Source organism: Melanerpes formicivorus, unplaced genomic scaffold, assembly GCF_026170545.1.
Source record: "Melanerpes formicivorus ecotype bairdi unplaced genomic scaffold, bMelFor1.0.p_v2 SCAF_4, whole genome shotgun sequence".
In the NCBI taxonomy this organism is placed as follows: Eukaryota; Metazoa; Chordata; class Aves; order Piciformes; family Picidae; genus Melanerpes; species Melanerpes formicivorus.
In genome coordinates, this window is record NW_027142356.1 from 34853304 (window position 1) to 34871212 (window position 17909).

At 51.2% G+C, this 17909-nt stretch overlaps 1 protein-coding gene across 1 annotated transcript in view; it reads right to left on the minus strand.

The window, feature by feature from the left end:
- LOC137440954 (amyloid beta precursor protein binding family B member 2-like) overlaps positions 1-17655 on the minus strand; it is a 227163-nt gene extending 209508 nt beyond the window's left edge. The window contains exon 1 of the mRNA XM_068137760.1: positions 17591-17655. The gene's annotated coding sequence lies outside the window, so the exon portion shown is untranslated. The remainder of the gene's footprint in view (positions 1-17590) is intronic.
- Positions 17656-17909: the final 254 nt, after the last annotated feature.

Genomic DNA, 17909 nt, shown 5'->3' on the forward strand with positions numbered 1-17909 from the left:
AGTGGTGTAGATCTATCCATGAAAACTCAAGGAAGGAGAACCCAAGCTTTAAACTTAGCAAAATAATCTTTTTTACCTTGCACATGCACAAGAGCCTGGTAAGCGTTGTGAGGACGGAGAGTTTCTCCTTCTGCCATGGAAAAAGGTGCAGCTGAAGAATTCCAGCCTCACCCATGTAAAATTAGCTATTTGTTTTGGATAAATCCCACAAAATGTTTTCCGCTCAGCCAGCACTCCTACCTGCTGGTTTAGCAGCAGCAGCCCAAAACGCTGCACTGCAGGATGGCAGGCAGCCAGTCACCGACTCCTGTGCCTTTCGGAGACTGGGAAGGTAGCTCTGCTCATAAAAAGCCTCTGGGTTACTGCAAGGCAGGGACCAAGGCTGCTCTTGGCTGTTGCATCTCTGGGGATCCCACTGTCACCAGAGCCACTGCCACCAGGGAAATGCTTTCATACTTCTGGAGGGTCTGGAGAACAGATCTTGTGAGGAGCAGCCAAGGGAACTGGTGTTTTTTAGCCTGGAGATGAGGAGGCTGGGGGGAGGACAGGGAGGGGGCTGAGGGGAGGACGGGGAGGCGGCTGGGGGGAGAGCTGGGGAGGCGGCTGGGGGGAGAGCTGGGGAGGCGGCTGGGGGGGAGGACGGGGAGGCGGCTGGGGGAGAGCGGGGAGGCGGCTGGGGGGAGGACGGGGAGGGGGCTGGGGGGAGGACGGGGAGGCGGCTGGGGGGAGAGCTGGGGAGGCAGCTGGGGGGAGGACGGGGAGGGGGCTGAGGGGGAGGACGGGGAGGCGGCTGGGGGGAGGACGGGGAGGCGGCTGGGGGGAGAGCTGGGGAGGCGGCTGGGGGGAGGATGGGGAGGCGGCTGGGGGGAGAGCTGGGGAGGCGGCTGGGGGGAGAGCTGGGGAGGCGGCTGGGGGGAGAGCTGGGGAGGGGGCTGAGGGGAGGACGGGGAGGCGGCTGGGGGGAGAGCTGGGGAGGCGGCTGGGGGGAGAGCTGGGGAGGCGGCTGGGGGGAGAGCTGGGGAGGCGGCTGGGGGGAGAGCTGGGGAGGCGGCTGGGGGGAGGATGGGGAGGCGGCTGGGGGGAGGATGGGGAGGCGGCTGGGGGGAGAGCTGGGGAGGCGGCTGAGGGGAGGACGGGGAGGCGGCTGGGGGGAGGATGGGGAGGCGGCTGGGGGGAGAGCTGGGGAGGCGGCTGAGGGGAGGACGGGGAGGCGGCTGGGGGGAGAGCTGGGGAGGTGGCTGGGGGGAGAGCTGGGGAGGGGGCTGAGGGGAGGACGGGGAGGGGGCTGAGGGGAGGACGGGGAGGCGGCTGGGGGGAGGACGGGGAGGCGGCTGGGGGGGAGGACGGGGAGGCGGCTGGGGAGAGGACGGGGAGACGGCTGAGGGGAGAGCCGGGGAGGCGGCTGAGGGGAGAACCAGCTTTGTCACCAAGTGATTTCAATATCCTTGAGTAGTCATCACTCCACAAACTTACCTAACAAGTCCAATCTGAAACCTTTTTGGGAGGCAAACATGAAATAACTAGGATTTTTTTGTCTTTTTAACGCTTCTCTTTTCAAATACAAAGGTATCATCAGTATTTTTCTCAGATTTTATAACTTTAAGCTAACAAACCTAAAACTGAAGTACCTGATTTGCCTGAATATGTGCAGCTTTTCATGTAGAGATGTGTTAGTTAAACCACTGCCTTTACTGATGGTTCTCATGTTCATAGATACACAGAATGGCTTAGACTGGAAGGGACCCTTGACGATCATCTAGTTCCAACCCTTCCTGCCATGGGCAGGGACACTTCCCACTAAACCAGCTTCCTCAAGCTTCATCCAACCTGGCCTTGAACACTTCCAGGGAGGGGGCATCCACAACCTTCTTGGGCAGCCTGTACCAGTATCTTATCCCCTCACTGTAATGAATTTCTTCCTAATCTCCAGTCTCAATGTGCCCTCAAGCTTCAATCCATACCCCTTTATCAGAACCTTTATTAGAATAAACCAAACCAGGTTGGAAGAGACCTTCAAGATCATCGTGTCCAACCCATCAACCAATCCAACCCACCCAAACAGCTAACCCATGGCACCAAGCACCCCATCAAGTCTCCTTCTGAACACCTTCAATGACGGCGACTCCACCACCTCCCCGGGCAGCCCATTCCAATGGGCAATCACTCTCTCTGTATAGAACTTCTTCCTAACATCCAACCTGAACCTCCCCTGGTGCAGCCTGAGACTGTGTCCTCTTGTTCTGGTACTGGGTGCCTGGGAGAAGAGACCAACATCCGCCTGGCTACAACCTCCCTTCAGGTAGTTGTAGAGAGTGATAAGGTCCCCCCTGAGTCTCCTCTTCTCCCATCACTACAAGCTTTTGTAAAAAGTCCCCTCCCAGCTTCCTTGCAGGCTCCTTTCAGGTACTGGGAGGCCTCTATAAGTTCTCCCTGGGACCTTCTTTTCTCCAGGCTGAACAACAGTCCCAACTCTCAACCTGTCCCCATAGGGAAGGTTCTCCAGCTGTTGGATCATCCTCACAGCACTCCACTGGACCTGCCGCCCCACGTCCCTCTTATGTTGTGGGCACCAGAACTGGATACAGTGCTCCAGGTGGGGTCTCACCAGAGCAGAGGGGCAGAATCATCTCCCTGGTCCTGCTGCTCATACTTTTTTTGATGCAGCCCAGCACAGAGTAGCCTTCTGCCAGCTCATGTGGAGTTTATCATCAACTGAGAGCCCCAAGTCCTTCTGAAGACTGCTCTCAAGTCACTCCTTGCCCAGCCTGTATTTTTGCTGTTTTCCTGATGTGTGGTAGGAAAAGAACAGAAAGAAAGAAAAGGCAAGAAGGGGGGAAAAAAAACAAGGAGACAAGCAGGCTCCCACAGGACACTAAAAATATCCTTTATTTCCCAAGCAGCCAATTCCCACTCTCTCTCAGAGTCAAATGAAATTATCTTTATACCCTTTCCTTTTCTCTTTTCCTATCAGTAAATATTCCATTTCTGTTGTGTTTTTAAGATTGCTTTTGCATCTATACAGTTGGGAAAAGATAACATCAGAGCAAAACTTAATTCCTTAAAGGAAAAAGGCAATTATTTATTATTATTATTATTATTAGTTTTTAATCTTTCTCTTTCTTCTACAGATCTCACCCCATAATAAGAATTTAACAGTAAGTAATGGAGAGCACAATGCTGCTTTGTCAGCCTGGATTAACAGAGAATCTGGGTGGGGTATTGGCATTTCCCATCAAGCACACACCCTACACACACTGCTCTCTTGTGAAATTACACATTATTGAGATGGGGGTTTAATCTGTCAACATTTTTCATAGGCTTCAAAGCCTACAGTTACCCAGACCCCTGCTGCTCCAGCCCTTGCAATGGCAAGGAGCAGATTGGTGATGCGTTGTGCCCTGCCTCCTCCACACCTGGGCTCAATGCTCCTCTCCCAGACCATGGCACTCTCCTTCACAGCAGGTCTGAAGCAATATGGCAAGCAGCAGTGTACACAGATCTCTGCAGGATGGCAGAGGAGAGGGAAGAAATGCAGCAAGAAAAGGAAGGAGATGCAGGCAGGATGAGGGCTAGTGTTGCAGAACCATAGAATGGTCCAGGCCAGAAGGGCCATCAAGTACCACCTCCCTGCTGTCAGCAGGGACAACCCCAACTAGATCAGGCTGCCCAGAGCCTCATCAAGCCTGACCTTGATCATCTCCAGGGAAGGAGCCTCAACCACCTCCCTGGGCAACTTGTTCCAGTGTTTCACCACCCTCATAGTAAAGAGCCTCTTCCTGATATCCAATCTGAATCTGCCCTTCTCTCGTTTGAAGTTACTGCCCCTCGTCCTGTCACTGCAGGCCTCTGTAAAGAATAGAATAGAACAGAACAGAATAGAACAGAACAGAATAGAATAGAATTGAATAGATCAGGTTGGAAAAGACCTTCGAGATCATCAAGTCCAACCTATCACCCAACACCATCCAATCAACTAAACCATGGCACCAAGCACCCCATCCAGTCTCTTCCTAAACACCTCCAGGGATGGTGACTCCACCACCTCCCTGGGCAGCACATTCCAGTGGCCAACCATTCTTGCTGTGAAAAACTTCTTCCTAACATCCAGCCTAATGAGCCTCTCCCCATCCTTCCTGCGGGCCCCCTTCAGGTACTGGAAGGCTGCTATTAGGTCTCCCCAGAGCCTCCTCTTCTCTGGGCTGAACACCCCCAGCTCCCTCAGCCTGTCCTCATAGCAGAGGTGCTCCAACCCCCTGATCATTTTCATGGCCCTCCTCTCTACGAGCACTGGATTTCCTTTTCCAAGCCACATCAGCTCTAAATTCCTCTACTCCTGCCCTGGAGGATTTAGGAACCCACTCCATCAGTGTAGCACAGGACTCCTCCTGTCCTAGTGGCAGGGCTTCTCCCCAGATGTTTTAAGACATTACAAAAGTGTGGCAACACAGGTTGTTCCTGCTGTCCATTTCCTACATTTTCCTGTGTCTGAGGAAAACAGTTTACACAACTACAGAAAAAAAATAATGGTCACTGAAGCTTTCAAGGGGGAAGAAAAAACTCCATGGGCAGTTTTGATTGGATATTAGGGAACATTTCTTTACTGAAAGGGCAGTCAGGCACTGGAACAGGCTGTCCAAGGAAGTAGTGGAGTCACCATCCCTGGAAGTGTCCAAAAAAAACCAAACATGTGGCACTTTGGGACATGGTTTATTGGCCATGGTGGTGTTGGGTTGACAGTTGGACTTCATTGGTCTTAGAGGTCTTCTCCAACCTTAATGGTTCCATGAAAAACACAGCAGGAAACTTCTGCATAAATTGCTTTCATTCCTTTTGAAATCATTTACATCACTCTGCTAAAGGGAGTGCCTCAGATTTAACTCTGTCCTAATAGTTTTAGCCTTGTGCCTCTTTCTGCTGACCAGCATCACTCCAGGCATTCTGACAGCATGCATCCAGCACCAGCGATTTCACAAGCAGGCAGAAGTTTTCCCATGGCAAAACTGCTGGGACACCACCGATGTGCCACTTCAGCTGGGTGTCTGGCCTTTGGGGAGACCACATGCTCCCCAAAGAGCACAGTTCTACACACAGGTGGGCACCAGGGAAACTACCACATGGACTCTGCCTTTCCTGCTCATGTACCTGGGCAAAGCCTTCGACACTGTCCCGCACCACATCCTGGTCTCCAAACTGGTGACACATGGGTTTGATGGGTGGACCACTAGATGGATAAGGAACTGGCTTGATGGCCGCACCCAAAGAGTGGCTGTCAATGGCTCCATGTCCCAGTGGAGGCCAGGGACAAGCAGAGTCCCTCAGGGATCAGTCCTGGCACCTGTCTTGTTCAACATCTTTGTGGGTGCCATGGACAGTGGCATTGAGTGCATCCTCAGCAAGTTTGCTGATGACACCAAGCTGTGTGGTGCAGCAGACACGCTGGAGGGAAGGGAGGCCATCCAGAGGGACCTTGACAGGCTGGAGAGGTGGGCACAAGCCAACCTCAGGAAGTTCAATAAGAGCAAGTGCAGGGTCCTGCATCTGGGTCGAGGCAATCCCAGGCACAAATCCAGGCGGGGCAGGGACTGGCTGGAAAGCAGCCCTGAGGAGAGAGACTTGGGGGTGCTGGTGGACAAAAAGCTCAACAGGAGCTCTCAATGTGCTCTTGCAGCCTGCAAAGCCAATCAGATCCTGGGCTGCATCAGGAGAAGTGTGGCCAGCAGGTCAAGGGAGGTGATCCTCCCCCTCTACTCAGCCCTGATGAGACCCCACCTGGAGTACTGCCTCCAGTTCTGGAGCCCCTAGTACAAGAGGGATGTGGAGGTGCTGGAGCGTGTCCAGAGAAGGGCCACGAGGATGATGAGAGGGCTGGAGCACCTCTCCTATGAGGACAGACTGAAGGAGTTGGGGCTGTTCAGTCTGGAGAAGAGAAGGCACTGAGGAGACCTAATTGTGGCCTTCCAGTATCTGAAGGGGGCCTACAGGAAGGCTGGGGAAGGACTTCTCAGGATATCAGGTAGTGATAGGACTAGGGGGAACGGAATGAAGCTGGAGGTGGGGAGATTCAGGCTGGAGGTGAGGAGGAGGTTCTTCACCATGAGAGTGGTGAAGCCCTGGAATGGGTTGTCCAGGGAGGTGGTCGAGGCCCCGTCCCTGGGGGTGTTTAAGCCCAGGCTGGATGAGGCTCTGTCCAGCCTGATCTAGTGTGGGGTGTCCCTGCCCATGGCAGGGGGCTTGGAACTAGATGATCCTTGTGGTCCCTTCCAACCCTGACTGATACTATGATACCAGGATGCCCAACAAGACAAGGTCATCATCATGTAGTGCTGGAGGTTTCCTTCACACCCCAAGTATCACAAACCCCCAGTTTCCCTGCTGTATTTCTTCCAGATTAATCCTTCCATAAATTCCTAGATTGTGCACTACATATATGCATCTTCAACTCATTTAAACAACCAAATTAAACTGTCTTTCTGTTGGGCTGCATTTAAATCCCAAATTAATCCAGTCAGCACTGAATTCTCCACGAGAGGAACCCTTCTCCAAAGGACTTGGGAATTCTGGTGGATGAGAAGCTGGCCATGTGCCAGCAGTGTGCACTTGCAGCCGAGAAGGCCAGTCACATCCTGGGCTGCACCAAAAGCAGCACTGCCAGCAGATTCAGAGAGGTGATTCTGCCACTTTGCTCTGCTCTGGTGAGACCTCACCTGGAGTACTGCATCCAGCTCTGGAGGCCTCAACACAGAAGAGACATGGACCTGATGGAGCAGGTCCAGAGGAGGGTTGATCAGGGTTTGGAGCAGCTTTGCTATGAGGACAGGCTAAGGGAGCTGGGGGTTTTCAGCTCCAGGGAGATCTAATAGTGGCCTTCCAGTACCTGAAGGGGGCCTACAAGAAGGATGGAGAGGGACTGTTTACAAAGGCCTACAGTGACAGGACAAGGGGCACTGGTTTGAAATTAGAGAAGAGTATATTTAGATTGGATGCCAGGAACTGTGAGGGTGGTGGAGGCCCCCTGGAGGGGGCCTACAGGAAGGCTGGGGAAGGACTTCTCAGGATCTCAGGTAGTGATAGGACTAGGGGGAATGGAATGAAGCTGGAGGTGGGGAGATTCAGGCTAGATGTGAGGAGAAGGTTCTTCACCATGAGAGTGGTGAAGCCCTGGAATGGGTTGTCCAGGGAGGTGGTCGAGGCCCCGTAACTGGGGGTGTTTAAGAGCAGGCTGGATGAGGCTCTGGCCAGGCTGATCTAGTGTGGGGTGTCCCTGCCCATGGCAGGGGGGTTGGAACTAGATGATCCTTGTGGTCCCTTCCAACCCTGAATGAAACTATGGAACACTGAAACAGGTTGCCCAGGGAGGTAGTTGAGGTCTCATCCCTGGAGACATTCAAGGTCAGGTTTGACAAGGTTCTGAACAACCTGATCTAGTGGAAGATGTCCCTGCTCACTCCAGAGGCATTGGACTGGATGACCTTTGGAGGTCCCTTCCAACCCAAACCACTCTATGATTCTATGATCCCCTTCCTTGCATCTCCCCTTAATCTTCCACGCTGGTTTTCTGCACAGCTTCCTCCACGGCTCCCAGATCAACACTCCCACTAAGTACCATGCCTTCCTAACAATAATCCCCTTTGCAAACAGAATTAAGAAGGCAAATGTAAACATGGGAGTAATGAAACAGTTGCCATATTTACCCCAACTACTGCTTCCAGTTCCTCACTATAAAATCCTATATTAAATACATGGGATGGCTTAATGTCAAACTCCTCACCTGCCAAATTAGGCAGGTGGCCAGTAAGCACCCTGCAATATTTCCCTCCAACCCATCAAAGAAATTATACTTACAAGGTTTCTGATAAAGGCTTCACTAATTGGTGTCAATATTAGTCACACCCAGTTACTGCCATCTAATAAATGCTTGGAGAGCTTTCTACCTTGAGAATGCTGCAAAGGAATGACAGGCTTCTACAACAGACAACAATAAAACAGGTAAAGTTTGGGGTAGTTTCTTCTCTTCAAACAAGTCATTCATAAAGGTAGGGAGCATTCAGTGCCTGCCAGCTTCCTTCCCTTTGGGATCTGTCCCTTTACACACAACAATTACAGCATGAAGCCTCCCTTCATAAGCAGTGGACAGACATAATTAAAGAAAATAAAATGTATCCGCCATGACTAACAGAGCCTTGCATGAAACACATCTCAGCACTGACATCAAACCCAAGAGGCATTTTTTTAACACCATATTCTACACTTGAAGTCTGCAGAGGGTTAAAAAAATGCTCATTTTGGTGCCTTTGAAAAATGAAGCTGCACTTGCACTAAAGGCAAAAAAAAACACACACCAAAAAACACCACCCAACCCTCCACAAAAGAGCTAAACACACCACACAAAACGGCTTAAAAGCATCTCCTGGTGCTTCCAGGAGGGTTTTCCCAAGGGGAGGCAGGGCTGATGCTTGTCTGTCTGTATTACCTGGGGTGCAATACAATCCAGCAAGGAAGACAAAGGAAAGAAAGAAAGATTTCTCTTAGACTCCCACAAAAAAAAAACCCCCAAAAGGTCAGCCAAACAGTAAGAACTGGATGACTAAGTCAGTAGGTTATAACTATTTTGGCATAGCTACAGGAGAACACCATTGAGATTTCAGCAGAGGTTTGTACCTTGTGAAGTCCAAAAGAGTAAACTGTCAAATGTAAGTCTTCCAGGAGTTTGCTTGAAGTACTTTACAGCAGGAGGGCTACTCATGAAGGGAAACAAACCAGAATGACAGACATTGGCTATCTGCTGCTGAGATCAGAGATAAAAAGTGGATGTATTTCAGTTAGTAGCAACCCTTCCTCTGTCAGATATTACTACTCTTATGGCGCTGCTACTCAAGTTAGTCGTTTGCATTCATGAATATCCCAGAGCACAGAACCATAGAATCAGTCAGGGTTGGAAGGGACCACAAGGATCATCTAGTTCCAACACCCCTGCCATGGGCAGGGACACCCAACACTAGATCAGGCTGGCCAGAGCCTCATCCAGCCTGGGCTTAAACACCTCCAGGGACGGGGCCTCAACCACCTCCCTGGACAACCCATTCCAGGGCTTCACCACTCTCATAGGGAAGCACTTCCTCCTCACATCCAGCCTGAATCTCCCCACCTCCAGCTTCATTCCATTCCCCCTAGTCCTATCACTACCTGACATCCTGAGCAGTCCCTCCCCAGCCTTCCTGTAGGCCCCCTTCAGATACTGGATACCAGAAGAGAGCCTTCTCTTCTGCAGACTGAACAGTCCCAACTCCTTCAGTCTGTCCTCATAGGAGAGGTGCTCCAGCCCTCTGCTCATCCTCGTGGCCCTTCTCTGGACACCTTCCAGCACCTCCACATCCCTCTTGTAATAGGGGCTCCAGAACTGGAGGCAGTACTCCAGGTGGGGTCTCACCAGAGCTGAGTAGAGGGGGAGGATCACCTCCCTCGACCTGCTGGCCACACTTCTCCTGATGCAGCCCAGGATCTGATTGGCTTTGCGGGCTGCAAGTGCACACTGAGAGCTCCTGTTGAGCTTTTTGTCCATCAGCACCCCCAAGTCTCTCTCCTCAGGGCTGCTTTCCAGCCAGTCACTGCCCAGCCTGGATTTGTGCCTGGGATTGCCTCGACCCAGATGCAGAGTAAACCACATCTGACTTCATTCATCTGAGAGCAGCGCTGGGTATCAGATGCAGTGCAGACTACTGATAAAGGCAGAAATCTGCATCTAGTTAATCATCCTAATTGTTATGCAGATGGCTTTAAGAGGCACTAATCAGTGTTATACACAGATGCAAAGTTTGCTCAGCAGTAAAACAAAAGAAAAATAATTAAAACAAACAAAAAAATAAAAATCACTATCTGAACACCCAAACAAATGCCCCAAACAAATCCCACACTCTCAGGAGAGAAGGAAGCTCAGCACATTTTAGTTAAAAAGGGAAAATGGATTTGACAGCAGGAGACAGAACTTCAGAGGTTTGCTGTAGATCTTATGCTAACCAGAGTGTGATCTTTTTAAATCACGAAATACACACCATGCAAGGTCTGCTCATCATCCTGCAGGTGACAGAGGCCAAGTGCCTGCTCTCTTGGTCAGAGCAGACTCCTGCACTCCTATACTGTCACCTTGCTGCTGGGTCTGCAACAGGATTAACACAACCAGGACCTCTCAGACAAGTTCCCAGAATCCCATGGCACTCACAGAATCACCAAGGTTGGAAGAGACCTCAAAGATCATCAAGTCCAACCTGTCACCACAGACTTCATCACTAAACCATGGCACCAAGTGCCACATCCTCTTGAACACCTCCAGGGATGGTGACTCCACCACCTCCCTCAGCAGCACATTCCAATGGTGAATGACTCTCTCAGTGAAGAACTTTCTCCTCACCTCAAGCCTAAACTTCCCCTGGCACAGCTTGAGACTGTGTCCTCTTGTTCTGGTGCTGGTTGCCTGGGAGAAGAGACCAATCCCCACCTGGCTACAACCTCCCTTCAGGTAGTTGTAGAGAGCAAGAAGGTCTCCCCTGAGCCTCCTCTTCTCCAGACTAAACAACCCCAGCTCCCTCAGCCTCTCCTCACAGGGCTGTGCTCAAGGCCTCTCCCCAGCCTCGTTGCCCTTCTCTGGACACATTCAAGTGCCTCAATGTCCTTCTTAAACTGAGGGGCCCAGAAATGGACACAGTCCTCAAGGTGTGGCCTAACCAGTGCTGAGTACTCATCAATGTTTCTTCTGCTGGAGCTTTACAACCATCCTACTTGAAACATCCACTGCAGAAGATGAAAGGGAAGCGGCACAACATTCGACAATCTCAGTAGGGATCCAGCGAATTCACAAGCTTCAGCACCTAACACCTCTGTGGGGCTAATGATTAACTGATGCTAATGATAAAAGGAGAGAATTTCGTCACCTGGATAAATAGTCTGCTGGAGAAGAGGGTTTGTAGTAGGGTTTGTACAAAGAGAAACCCTGCCTAACAAACCTTTACGAGTTCTTCAGAAGTGCCAAACGTGGACAAAGCACACCCATTCAGTCTGAATGTCCTAAAGGACCTCAACCAAGTCCCTTACCAAAACCAAGGACTTCCTTGAGGAAACTAAACAGACAGGGGCAAGAGGAAACATTCTCTGCAGAGAAAGAGAGGTGGTTGAAAAATAGAAAGAGGGTAAGGATAAGAGCAGTCTCTAATTAGAGCAAACATTGATGAAGCCTGGCATAGACCTATGCTCAGCCTGTGGGTGCTTGACACATTCATGTGAGACAAGCAAAAGGGAATGAGCAGCAAGTAAAGGAAGTTTGCTGATGATAAAACAAGGTATTGTGGTAGCAAGGCCAGGACATGAGGAATTCCAGACAATCCTGGGAGTCTGAGTCAGTAACGCTGTGGAGGAAAGCTAGTGCAAATAAATACCATACGTGTAAGAAGATGCACATGGGAACTATAAAACCATGGCTGTAGGTAACTGAGGGATTCCAGACTGAGCATACTCCTCAGGAACATCTTGACATTACAATTCATGGACTGAATTGACTAGCAGTCCAAAAAAAACCAAATCAAACATTACAAAGCAAAACACAGTTATGCCACTGTATAGCCCCAAAGCTCACCTGCATGTTGAGAACTATATATACAGTCCTGATCTTCCCACCCTAAAAGAACATGTAGAGCCAGGACAGACTCCTGGAAAAGGGAGGTCACAGTCAGGAATAACTTCCATAAGAAGAGTATCTGAGTAGGCAACTCTTCTGGCAGGCCAAAAGTCAACTTGATGAGGAAGACAGAAGCCTACAAAATCATGAGAGGCATAAGACAGGATCACACAAAAGCTAAGAGCCACAAAATGATGGAAGCCAACTGAGAAGAAGCTGAAGGAGAGAATTCTTGAATCAGCCAGAAACAGACCCACAGACATGCAGTACTACTGGCCAAAGGCCATACAGGCTGCAGTGAGCTCCCTGGAGGCTGCAAACAGACCAGAGAAGCATTTGGAACTGAAAGCCAACAAGCATTTTGCAACGGGGAAAGGCTGCAACCAGCTCTGACAAACCCAAGTTGAGAACAGCCAGAGGCTCAGAAAGCATCTACAGAGGAGGTTTTGAATAAGGTCACCCTGTTCTTATTTTGCCATGGGCATCTGCTTCTGAGGAAAGAAAAAAGAAAGAGAGAAGGAGAAAAAGAAAGAAAATAAAAGACATATTGCAGAAGACAGAACTGCTAAGGGAGCAGGCTGGAGGTGAAGGGTTAAAAAAACAGGAAACTAAAGCAGGATACCACACAGCAGCTCCCAACAACATCCTCTGCTCCTTAAAGCTCTGGGGACAGCAGCAATTAGTCTTCTGCCCAGATTCATAATGAGACATGGAAAGAGAAACAGGCACAGAGGTACTGAGATCCTGCCTATCAAGTCTGGAGCCCATCAGCCCATGGAGCTGCGGCCAGCTCAGGCAGGGGTGGGAGGAGGCTGGCAAGAAGATCCTGTTCTTTTGTAGGGTGGCAGATAGGAAAGCTGTACATCAAAAATCCACCCATAAGCTCAGGAAGAGGCTTTAGAGGAGCCAGAGAGGAACTGCAGCCTCATGCATCAGATGTTCCACAGACACCTTTTCCCTGCAAAAACGATGCAAGTCACAGTCAGTGTATCCATTTTCACCTCTCCTCAATTAATTTCCTCACGTTTGATTTCAGCAGCGATTGATTAGCCTAAAGGTATGTCAGCCTGCAGGACCTCCTCATCCCTGTGGATGGCAAGAGACCACTTTCTGTCACAGAGTGAGAAAACAATTTAGAAGCCCTCAGAGGCACCTTTGAGGTGCTGCCTGCAGGTGAAACCAGCCACCATGGTGCTTGCTGGAGTCCTGCATGGTATACCAGGCTAGAGAGATGAACCCTTGTTTTTTTCATAGTTTCATTCAGGGTTGGAAGGGACCACAAGGATCATCTAGTTCCAACCACACTGCCATGGGCAGGGACACCCCACACTAGATCAGGCTGGACAGAGCCTCAGCCAGCCTGGTCTTAAACACCTCCAAGGACAGGGCCTCAACCACCTCCCTGGACAACCCATTCCAAGGTCTCACCACTCTCATGGTGAAGAACCTCCTCCTCACATCCAGCCTGAATCTCCCCACCTCCAGCTTCATTCCATTCCCCCTAGTCCTATCACTACCTGACATCCTAAGAAGTCCTTCCCCAGCCTTCCTGTAGGCCCCCTTCAGATACTGGAAGGCCACAATTAGGTCACCTGGGAGCCTTCTCTTCTCCAGACTGAACAGCCCCAACTCCTTCAGTCTGTCCTCATAGGAGAGGTGCTCCAGCCCTCTGATCATCCTCGTGGCCCTTCTCTGGACACGCTCCAGCACCTCCACATCCCTCTTGTAATAGGGGCTCCAGAACTGGAGGCAGTACTCCAGGTGGGGTCTCACCAGGGCTGAGTAGTTTTGCTTTAAACTTTGTTTATTCCAGTCCCCAAGTCGCAGCACAGCTTGCAGCACTGGTCTCAGTTCACACCATCTGGGTCTGCCATACAGTCCAATAACCTCCTTTGTCTGAGAGGATTCCCGAACTACTTCAACAGAAGCAAAAAGAACACCGAGGTTTTCTGCAGTCACTTGTTAACCTGAAGGACAATAAGCTCAAACAGCTCACACACACTAACACACAATCATCTCCTTTTGCAGCTTCGACTTAAAGCTAAAGGAAGTTCCACGCAGCTGTAAGCCAACACTCAACATTTTGGAGGGAACAAAAAACCTCCAAAAAAAAACTTAACTTGCAGAACATTTCAGAAAGTGGCCACTAAGCACACTTCAATCCTTTCTAAGTGGAGATACAAACTGTAAAGCAAGCAGTTTATTTTTGTGCCATTTTGAATGTCAGGTTTTTAAAATAAGAAACACCAGCAGATAAAATCTATACTCGGTGAACTCAGACCTACAGAAAGGCTCTTCCTGAGTCACCAACAATCACCTCCTACTGCCACAGCCAAGCACACAACAAACTTCCTCAATCCATCCTCCAGAGCCAGTTTAGGGGGCTTGCCCCCACTCTATTTAGAATAAACCTTTGTTTAGAATAAACCAAACCAGGTTGGAAGAGACCTTCAAGATCATCGCGTCCAACCCATCAACCAATCCAACCCACCCAAATAACTAAACCATGGCACCAAGCACCCCATCAAGTCTCCTCCTGAACACCTCCAATGACGGCGACTCCACCACCTCCCTGGGCAGCCCATTCCAATGGGCAATCACTCTCTCTGTATAGAACTTCTTCCTAACATCCAACCTGAACCTCCCCTGGCACAGCCTGAGACTGTGTCCTCTTGTTCTGGTACTGGCTGCCTGGGAGAAGAGACCATCATCCACCTGGCTACAATCTCCCTTCAGGTAGTTGTAGAGAGTGATAAGGTCACCTCTGAGTCTCCTCTTCTCCAGGCTAAGCAACCCCAGCTCCCTCAGTCTTTCCTCACAGGGCTTGTGTTCCAAGCCCCTCACCAACTTCATTGCCCTTCTCTGGACTCGTTCCAGCAAGTCAACCTCCTTCCTAAACTGAGGGCCCCAGAACTGGACACAGGACTCGAGGTGTGGCCTAACCAGTGCAGTGTACAGGGGCAGAATGACCTCCCTGCTCCTGCTGGCCACACTTTTCCTCATGCAGGCCAGGATGCCATTGGCCCTCTTGGCTGCCTGGGCACACTGCAGGCTCATGTTCAGCCTACCATCGACCAGTACCCCCAGGTCCCTCTCTGCCTGGCTGCTCTCCAGCCACTCTGACCCCAGCCTGTAGCACTGCATGGGGTTGTTGTGGCCAATGTGCAGAACCCGGCACTTGGATGTGTTCAATCTCCTGCCCTTGGACTCTGCCCATCTGTCCAGCCTGTCGAGGTCCCTCTGCAGAGCCTCTCTACCCTCCAGCAGATCAACTCCTGCCCCCAGCTTCGTGTCGTCACCAAATTTACTGATGATGGACTCAATGCCCTCATCCAGATCATCAATAAAGATGTTAAAGAGCATGGGGCCCAGCACTGATCCCTTCTCCCTTCTGAAGCACTTCTCCCCTCTGAAGGCTGTTCTAGAACCTCACACCACTCGGGGAAGAATCTGTCTAAATTCCAGCTGAAGTTTATTCATGCCAGTTTATATCCGTTTGTTCTTGTGCCAGCATTGTTCTTTAGCTTAAATAGTTCTTCTCCCTTTCCAGTGTTTATATCCCTGCTGTATTTGCAGATTGCAATCATATCCTCTCTCAAGCCTCATTTGCTAGGCTAGACAAGCCAGGCTTTCCTCCAGAAAAAACTGGCATTGCTGCTCCCCAGCCACTCTCAGCACCTGTCCCTGCCACAGCATAGGTGAGAGGGCACATGCCTGGCACTCCCCAGGAGCTCTTAACCCACCCCAGCATTCCTCCTGCCAGTGTCCTGGCTTAGCACATTCCATCATCACTTTTACTTTCTTCATGGCAGGACAGCAGCTGCTTGGTGGTGATGAGCTAATGCACCCAGCACATCTGCTCTGCTATTCCAGCAGTGGAAGTCCTTTGCTCATGGCAGGGAACAAAGGCAAGACTTTGTCTCCCACTAGCAAGTGATGTACATATGCTATAGCTTGTTCTCAGCATGGGTGATTTGTTCAAGTGCAACTGCACAACCTAGGTCAGAGCTTTCACAGTGCATAGAGCTGCCATCTGACAGAGGTGTCTTCAGCGGATTACCCACCAGCCATCAGGATTCATCTTAGTTTTTCTCAGGCCTGCTAAAGAATCCTTGCAGTCAGCAGCCTTAAGTACTCAAATTCCTCCCTAACTATCTCCTGAAGTCATCAATCTCCTCAGCTCAAACCCTACAGCCCTTGGATCCTAAGGAATTTCCTAAGGAATCATCATCCCTCCCGACTGAGAGCAGAGCAATCAACCCAGTGCCTCACCAAACACAACCAGTTCTGTCACTGGTTGCCTACTTCACAGCAGAACTGAAAAACAAAAGAAAGAATCCAGGTTTCCAAGTCATGCATCCCCTCCCCTAGGAAAGGAATCCTGCACAGTTGTAATCTACTGCTTAGATGCCTCTTTTGCCAGGCAGGGCACATTCACTCGTGCTGCTTCAGAGCCAAGAATCTTCCTCCTCATTACAACCAAGTCATGTATTTTTCATAACACATAATAAAACCATTCTTCCTCCCGAGAAGTCCTCTCCAAACCTCGATTTCCCTTAAGTGGCCAAAATAAACCCCAAAATACAAGCCAAAAAGCATTCCATCGAACACTCATCACAGTAAAGGAAGGACAAAAATACCCACACTCAAGAATGGCTGTTCCAGGCAAGGAAGTTAATCAGGCAAGATTTTGTCCCAAGGTCACCATAAGAGGATGTCTCTCCCTGTAAGTGCTAGGACATCTGCACGCTTATTTTAAGCAAATGCAATTATGCAGGCAGAAAAGAGTTTAAAACACAAGACAAAGAACTTGGGCTTTAAAAAAGCACTAGAGACGGCAGGATGATGACATGTCACATCTAGAACCAAGTGGAAGAACACACTGATGAGCCAAAGGACACAGCAAGCCTGCAGCAGCCGTACCTCTGCCGCCGGGGCAACACAGCAGACCTTAGCTGAAGCACTGAAACTTGCTGCAGACTCTGCTATCCTGCACAACTTACTGCAGATAACCTGCACGGCCACCAACAGCGTCCACGATGCACAAAGCCTCCCTGGCCATCATTCGTGCTGGGGTTGGCTTTTCCCTTGGTTTTAGTTATTTTGCGTTTAAAGCACAGAATGATGCTTATCCTCTCTAGCCCAGCTAAGAATTACAGAGCATCACAAAACAGCAGGCAAAGCAATGAAGTACAAACAAGAACCATTTCAATTCCCATTTTGATTTATCTGTCGGAACTCGTTCTTTCTCTAGTAGTAATAAGAAGGAGCTCTGCTGCTGTCATGGGACCCAAGCAAACCCTGAGAACTCCAAGTGGGTGCACGTTTTGTTCTGTATCTCTGCACACACCCATTTGCAACCCCGCATGCAATTCGCAGGTACGATTTAATCAGTGCTGAGCACACAAATCCCACTCTAATAATCACCAAATTGGAAATAATAATATATATATATATATATATATATATATATATATATAAAAGGGCAATAGAAGACACTTCCCCAGGCCCTTTTGCCACTTCCCCTGCTTTTTTTACCTTACGCATAGCAGAACCAGCCCCGCCGCCGCTCCTACCCGCCGCCTGCGGGAGGAAAGCCCACGCTGGCTCCGCGGCTCCGGCCAGCTCCCTGCAGCAGCCGCGGCCGCGGCACCGCAGCACTCATGCACGACGGGGAACGGCAGCGGGAGCGGCGGCACCCCGCAGCCGCAGGCCGGCCCCCCGCACGCCCGCAGCCGGGATGCGCCGGAGCCGCCCCGGGCAAGGGCAGCGGGACCCTCCTCCGGCCTCCTGGCCGCTCGCACCGGGCCGGACAGCGCGACGGCACGGCGGGCGACGGCACGGCGGGGGCCCCGCCGCGGGACACGCTGCGCTGCGCTGCGCTGCCCTTCCCCTCCCTCTCTCCCGGCCCGCCGCGGGACGCACCTGCCCGCCCCAGAGGCGCCCGTAGAGCCGCTGCGGGATGCGGCCAGCCTTCCGGAAACGCTTCCCAGCCCGCTGCGTTTACCCAGGAAACGATTCCGGCCGCCGGCCGCCGCCGCCGCCCCTCCTCCTCTCCCTCCGCCCCGGCCGCCGCCCAGAGCCGCGGCCCGCAGGGGGCCGGGCGGGCGGAGCGAGGAGAAGGCAGGCGAGGCGGGGGCTTGCGCCGCCATGTTGTGTGCCCGCCGGCGGGCCGGGGTGCGAGGTGCGCCCCCAGGCCCCGCTCCCGCCCCGGCTGACCCCCGGACTGCGGCCGCTGGCCCCT